At 38.0% G+C, this 8155-nt stretch overlaps 1 pseudogene; it reads left to right on the top strand.

Moving 5' to 3' along the window:
* Positions 1–2461: 2461 nt before the first annotated feature.
* Positions 2462–2984, top strand: LOC125910390 (40S ribosomal protein S21-like; annotated as a pseudogene).
* The last annotated feature ends 5171 nt before the right edge of the window (positions 2985–8155 follow it).

The raw sequence follows: 8155 nt of genomic DNA, 5'->3' as shown, positions 1-8155 counted from the left end.
AGAAGTTATCAGAGGTTTCCTCCAACGGTGTAATTTTATGACTTTGTATTTCTAGGAAGGCATCTGTGTTTATCATTCTCAAGTTTATGCAACAAACTCCTGAGGAGGAGAAGCACTTTATGTTCACTCAGGATATCTAATACAAAAAGTAAATAAAAGATAAAACATTGATTGAACAGCTTGGGAGAAGGCCTCTCAGGAGAGCCATGCTTCTCTAGTCTCCCTACTCCATGAAAAGACTGATTGGCCAAATTCTAGGAGTCCTGCCACAGTGCACAGAACCATCATATCATTCATTAAGGGTCAGACACACACACACACATACACACACACACACACACACACACACACGGACACAGGCATGTTCATATGAATGCACACACGTGCAACATGAATTCTCTCTTTTTTATCCCTACAAGGCTTATCCTAGCTGGCTCTTTTGTATCATCTTTCCCACCATGCAGAAAGAAATGAACAACTAAGCCAATTGCTGCTTCTCAGTGACAGGAGTCCTGGCCTTTACTCTCTTCCCTCTCCTGGGCACAGAGGTTTTTCTTGCAGAACCTCAGTCCTTCTGGTCTGATTTCTGAAATATGAGAAGGTGCTGGTATTCAGAAATAGGTCACGTGCCCCTACTGAGAGTACCAGAACATGGCAGGTGGGAGGGAGAAGAGCGTTTGAGGTTGAAGCGTTACATATCGGGTAACCCTACACCAGTTATAGACAACATGTTAGAGACAACATTCCCCCGAGTTGAAAGTATCACTTCCTGGTCACAGTCAGAATTGAAAATGGGTCCCCCGGCCAGACAAAATTATGAGGCTTTCATAACCCCAGCCTTAGCTAAGCAATGGCCATAAGTAAGCATTATTATTTAATCATATGCAAGTTGTTTTCATTCTGACAGTTATGATGGACCTGAAGAATATTACCCCCTGTACTCACACCTATAATATCATCTTAGGTGATGTCCCTGGAGGTTCAAAATCCAGTATACTTCACTCTAGAAATAGAAAATCTTGTGCATTTGACTCATATGTGGAATTTAAGAAACAAAAAGATGAACATATGGGAAGAGGGGGAGAGAAGAGAGGGAAACAAACTACAAGAGATTCTTAATGATAGAGAACAAACTGATGGTTGATGGACACAGGTGGGTGGGAGATGGGCTAGATGGGTGATGGGTACTAAGGAGGGCACTTGGGTGCCTGCCTGGCTCAGTTGGTTGAGCGTCCAACTTCAGCTCAGGCAGGTCATGACCTCGCAGTTCATTGGTTGGAGTCCTGCACCCGGCTCTCTGCTGTCAGCATGGAGCCTGCTTCAGATCCTCTCTCTCCCTCTCTCTCAGCTCCTTCCCTATTTGCATGCTCACTTGCATTCTGTCAAAAATAAATAAAAATTAGAAAAAAAATTTCTTTAAGAAGAACACTTGTTGTGAGGCACCTGGGTGCCTCAGTTGGTTAAGCATCTGACTCTTGATTTCAAGAGATCATGATCCCACGGTTTCATGAGTTCAAGCCCCATATCAGGCTCTGTGCTAGGAGCATGGAGGCTGCTTGGGATTCTCTCCCTCCCTCTCTCTCTGCCCCTCTGCCACTCACACTATCTCTGTCTCTCAAAAGAAATAAATAAACTTAAAAAAAAAAGAATGGTGCTTGTTGTGATGAGCACTGGGTGTTGTATGTAAGTGATGAATCACTGAACTGTACTTCTGAAAACAGTATTGCACTGTATATTAACTAACTAGACTATAAATTGAAAAAAAAATTTTTAATGAAAATGAAAACACAACCCAAAGAATGGGAGAAAATATTTACAAATCATGTATCTAACAAAGGCCTAGTATCCAAAATATGTAAAGAACATTTACCACTCAACAGCAAAAAGACAGATAACCCAATTAAGGAATGGGCCAAGGACTTGAATGGATGTTTCTTCAAAGAAGACAAATGGTCAACCAGGACAAAAAGAGACGTTCAGCATCATTAGTCATCAGCAAATGCAAATCAAAACCACTCACTAGGATGGCTATAATAAAAAAGATGGACCATAATAAGTATTGGCAAGGATATGAAAAATTGGAACCCTCATACCCTGTTGGTAGAATGTAAAATGGTGTAGCCACCTTAGAAAACAGTTTGGCTAAACATAGAGCTACCATATGACCCAGTATTTTCATTCCTAGATGTATACTGAAAAGAATTGAAAACTCATGTCCACAGAAGAATTTGTATACAAATGTTCAGAGTAGCAGTAATCATAATAGCTAAAAAGTGGAAACAACCCAATTCCTCATCAACTGACGAACAGATACACAAATGTGATATATCTACACAATAGAATATTACTAGGCTATAAAAATAAATGAATTACTGATACACACAACAGATGAACATTAGAAATACTAGGCTAAGTTAAAGAAGCCAGACCCAAAAGCTGTGTATCACTCCCTTTACATGAAATGTCCAGAAGAGGCAAATTCATAGAAACAGAAATTGGGGTAGTGGTTTACAGGGAGAGAAGAATGGTAAGTATATGCCAGTGAGTATGAGGTTTCTTTTTGGGGGATGAAATGTTCTCAAATTGGATCATGGTGATGACTGCACAATTCTAGGAATATAAATCCTAGAGAAGTATACCCTTTAAAAGGGTGAATTTGCTGTGGCAGCAGGCACATCCTTGACTTTATAGAACAATGCTGTTGAGTTGATGGGCCTGTACATGGGGTCGAAAATGCTCTGCCAAAAACCTCATCATTGGTGCCAAGGACCACACAACCACTCAGATGGTGGCAGAAGTTGACAGGGTGACAGGTTCAACAGCCAGTTTAAAACCTATGCTATCTGTGGGGCCATTGGCAGGATGGGGGAGTCAGACGACTCTATCCTCCTACCAGGCAAGGCCCACAGCATCGTTTCAAAGAATTTCTAACTGGAGAGGATCACAGATGTGGAATATCTATCATAAACAAATAGCAAGGAAATAAAAAAGTAAGTAGCACAAATCAAAATAAGATAAGTGTGAATTTTATGGCATCTGAATTATATCTCAATCAAGCTGTTATTTTTCAAATGTCCGGTACACAGTAGGTATTTAATAAATATTGTTGATTTCATTCCCATCAGCCTAAATTCAGATAACAGAGCTGAGGCTATTTCCTGCCCAGGGTTTAACAACTTTTGTCCCCTTCTGCAGCATCAGGTGGGAGTGCCTGAGGGCTTCCAGTGAAGGAAATTGGAAATAGCTGTCCAGGTTGTTGGGCTGGGAGGAGGAGCTGGTAAAGAAAAGGGAATCCAAAATTAGGAAACAGATGCAGATTCTCTCAACAGAGGCCATTCTAGTCAATAAAGTAAGGGAAAAGGTGGAAAATAGAACTTGAGACAAGAGACCAGAGGTTTGGGATCTGAAGGCAACTTAATTCAATGAACAGCTTCTTATATCCCCCTCCCTGAGTTTCATTTGTCTGCCCACTTGATTTCTCATAGAGCAAGGACAGGGATCCCACTGCTTATACTCAAGTTGATTCAGTTATTTTACTGCCAGGAAACTATATCTTTTCCTGTTTCATTGAGATGTAGTTGACATATAACTATTCCTTTTAGGTGTATGACATGATGGTTTGATATATGTATATATTGTGAAATGATCACCACAATAAGTTTAGTTAACATCTATGACTTCATATAGTTAGAATTTTTTTTTCTTGTGATGAGAACTTTCAAGGTCTGCTCTCTTGGCAACTTCCAAAAGTATAATGTGTTAACTATAGTCTCAAAGATGTATATTACATCCCCAGAACTTATTTATCTTATGTTTTAATTAAATAATTATATTACTAGGCATGGAAATAAAGAACAACAAATGAGAGTTGAATTTCTACAATATTGGGTCCCCTATCCTGAGTATAAGTGAAAAACACAGTGGCAATTTATTGTGCTATATTAGCAATACAGGTAACACAATTTGTTTATAGGTAAACAGATATAATTGGACTGCTTAAGTCTTCATTCAATGCAATCTTTTATGCAGATAAAGAATATTATATATTTATTAATTTAATTAATACCATTAAACAAATCCTTGTGGGAATAGAACTAAAACATATTCAGAACCGAATGTTTACTGGGCACTGTGTATTAAGCACTGTCACAAATGTGATCCAGAGATAAAGCCTAAGAGAGAGCCTTTGAATCTTACGACTGGATAACAGTGGCCTTTGAAAAGCAGTTTCATTAGAGAGGTGAACCAGAATTGGAAGGATTATAGTGAGTGTGTAGTGAAAAAGTAAAAGTAAAGGTGTGGACTCCTTTTCCAAGTCTAGCAGTAAAAGGAAGAACAGATGAGATAGCTTGAGGAAGAGGCAAGGCAAAAAAATTATAGCAACTCATTTCTCTGATTATTTAATATGGGCCCAATGTAGATAGTTTGGAAGAACAGAGAAAGTATAGAGACGTATACAGGAGTATAACATTGTATATACATTTCTGTATACAGAAAGTATACAGAAGTGTAACAGGAAAATAAAATAAAAATGATTTATGATCTTTACATAAAAATAAACAAACTACAAAGCTACATTTTTTGTGTCAATTCCTATCAAAGAAACTTGAATAATGAATTATTTAAAAGCTGGTATACAATTTAGACTTCTAACTAATCAAAGTATATTTCTATTAAAGTTAAAGAAAGGGGCACTTGGGTGGCTCAGTCATTTGAGTATCCAACCTTGGCTCAGGTCATGATCTCACAGGTTCCTGAGTTGGAGCCCTTACTGCTGTCAGCGCAGAGCCCACTTCGGATCCTCTGTTTCCCTTTCTCTGCCTTTCCCACCGCTTGTGTGCTCTTCATCAAAAATGAATAAATATTAGGGACACCTGGGTGGCTCGGTCGGTTGAGTGTCTAACTTAACTTCAGCTCAGGTCATGATCTTGTGGTCCATGGGTTCAAGCCCCATGTCAGGCTCTGTGCTGACAGCTTGGAGCCTGGAGCCTGCTTCGGATTCTATGTCTCCCTCTCTCTCTGCCCCTCCCCCGCTTGCACTCTGCCTTTGTCTCTCTCTCTCTCTCTCTCTCTCTGTGTCTGTCTGTCTCTCTCTCTCTCAAAAATAAATAAATATTTAAAAATTTTTAATACAAAAATGAATAAACATTAAAAAAATAAAGACAAAGAAGGAAAGGACAAAAAGTGACTTTTCTTTTATGGCAGATGTTTAATTTGAAGGAAACGTATGGAAGTAACTGAAGCCATTTGGTACTACTTAGACATTATTTTGCTTGTTGACAACAATAAACTTTTGTTGACAGAAGTAGATCTAATAACAAGAAAAAAAGTTCCTAACTATGTGTGGTGGTAGATGTTAACTAGACTTACTGTGGTGATTTTTTTTGCAGTGTATACATATATTGAATCATTATGTTGTACACCTGAAACTAACAATGTTATATGCCAATTATTTCTCAATTTTAAAAATAATAAAAATTAAAAAATGGAAAGGAGCAAACCAAAAAAATTGCATTTCATTCCCATATAACAATCCATTCCATTCCCATATAATAATCAAAATTATGGACTTCATTTACATTTTAGGTTGTCCTCCCCACATTTGGCTCAGATCTGCTGCACCCATGGCAGCCTGCAGGCAGAGAAGCCACAAGTCAGGAAAGGGAGTATGAATTACTTCTTCTCTCCCTTCCATTACCCTTCTACTGCTCCTCCCACAGCGTTATAGCTCTCCAAGGCTGGCACGCAGAGAGCAAGGAGAGGAAAGCAGGGCAGAAAAATTCTCACTTATCTGATGCTGATGCTGGCTGCCGCTGGCTCCTTTTAGACTTGGAAGACTTGTCAGTCTGGTTTTTTTCTCTCCTGGAAGGTGTTTGGGTTACTTGCAAACCCTGTCACCACCACTGCGGGGATCTCAAATCCATTTCTATTCCAGCTAGTCATTTGTGACTTCTTCCATACCCTGAGGTATCCACTTTGGGCCTTCTGTTCCTGAGGTTTCCACTTGGACAGGAACTAAGACCACTCAGGTTGACTTTTGTCACGTTATCCACCTAGACCTGATCCTTGGGAACCATGAAAACTCTTGCACCATGACAGACTCTAAAATGGCAGCTACTTCCCAAACTACAGCCATTGACCGCTTCCTCTAAGCTCTCAGTCCTTTATTTAAATTTTTCAGGAATAATTCTGACACCAGTCTTGTGTCTCCCAAACTGTGCGAGACACATACTAAGCTCTTTAGGTGGCTTCCGTAAGTTCCTCTCTCTTGCCTTCAGCTGAAGGGGAAGCACCTGTACCTTCACACTCTTCCCACCATGTATGGTATCATCATACTTATAAATTTGTATAAAATTATATTGCATATATTTACATTTTTAAATAAAAAATAAATATGACAAGGTCATAAGAAAGAGTCAAGCACAGTGCCAGGAAGATAGTAAGCATGAATGAAGGTTAGCTATTATTGCTAAATATTAGTTTTTCTGAAAGGTCATTTATATGATTGTTAAGAAACGGAGAATAAAAGAGTCATCTTTAGAAGACCTGGCTAGCTACACGCCAGGAAACCAATTCCCTTTATTAAAATAAAATTAAAAATATTAAGGACTATGCCTTCTGACTTATATTTTTACAACAAAGATGGGGTAACATGTTAAGAGAGATCAATCCATCTGCAGAGGCAAAGAAGGTTTTACCAAAACATGAACCACTAAGAAAGAAAAACTAGACATACGTGGCACAGCACGCTGAAAATGGTTAGGATTTAAAAGAAATTTTAAAAAAAAGCAGGATGGTACAGTTAATAGAGCAATTTTGGTGCCATCTGAATATTTTTTTATAAACAAGGTGGAATATAAATGAAATAAATTATAATAGCTCTAATTTTTCCTTGCAGATCACATAATGAACATGACAGAAGCAATTGGTGGGGGATAAAAATGGCTGAAGTGATCAGATTGCCATGTTCTTATTATATGGGGCATCCAGACCTAGCCAGAGATATTCATGCACTCAGTATCCATGCCTTCATTCAAAAAATATGCACCTACTACGTATGAGGTGTTCTCCTTAGAGCCTGTGATCAGTATAAACAACTATGACACAGTAATTGGCCTTAAGGCATGTACGGTCTAGTTTCAAAAGATAAACAAAGCATGCTGTCTTTCAATTTAGAAATTTTGTGTAAAACTAAACTAGCTAGGTAGAGTGTTAGGTATTTATCATTAGAAGAAACATTTGCTGTTACCATCAAATTCTATGTATTTTCAAATTCTAGGTGCTTGTTTTCAAGTTTGTAGGTGTTGAGTAGTAGATAAAAGATGGATATGGTAAAAAAGAATGATTCAAATGATACAAAAGAGTATTGGTTTTAAAATATCATGTTTATATGCATTTCTTACATACCATGATATAAGAAATGCCCTAATTTTCAAAGATACTAGTTTTTACTTCTTTAGCCTATTGTTTCATTTCCTTCTCTAATTTACTTCAACCCCCATGGCACGCAATATGCAGAACTTGATCGGTTATATTTCAGGGCAGCCTAACACTTGGCCACATGTCATTCCCTGTTCTCTTTACAGAAATTCTGCAGTGTTTTCTCTAAATTTTTTTTTCCTATGACATAATCTATCTTCTTTTTTCTGTTGTTGTTCTCTCCATTTCTTTCTTTCTTTTTTTAATCTCTAATCACATAAAGCAATAGAGATCTAAAACTCCTTATTTCAGCGTCTTCTAATTGCTACCGAATTCTTCCCAGACCCATGATTTAACATCTGTGTTCGATATTCTAATCTACCAAAGAAGAATGGGGCTCAGTTTAACTTGCTTCTTTCAACCTGGGAGAGCAAGAAAAAAAAAAGGCAGAATAACTGAACTCATCAGCTTCCTCATTTGAGATCTCCATTATATAGCTTCATTACTTTGACATGAATTCCCTAGACATCAGACTCACCCATACTCAAGTTTAAGGGCAAAAGCATCCCAAGGACAAATATAAATTACTTTTGGATTACTCAACTTCTGCTTCTTCTGATACAGACAATTTAGTTGACATTATTTTTTACTCAGTGAAAAGTGATACCTTTGGCTAGCAATTAGCTTTTTATATAACTTTTGCAATATTGTATCCCAAAGAGAGTAACTCTTTTAA

This window comes from Panthera uncia, assembly GCF_023721935.1.
Source record: "Panthera uncia isolate 11264 chromosome B3 unlocalized genomic scaffold, Puncia_PCG_1.0 HiC_scaffold_1, whole genome shotgun sequence".
Classification (NCBI taxonomy): Eukaryota; Metazoa; Chordata; class Mammalia; order Carnivora; family Felidae; genus Panthera; species Panthera uncia.
Note: the sequence above shows the minus strand (reverse complement) of the source record. Positions and strands in the feature narration are given on the sequence as shown.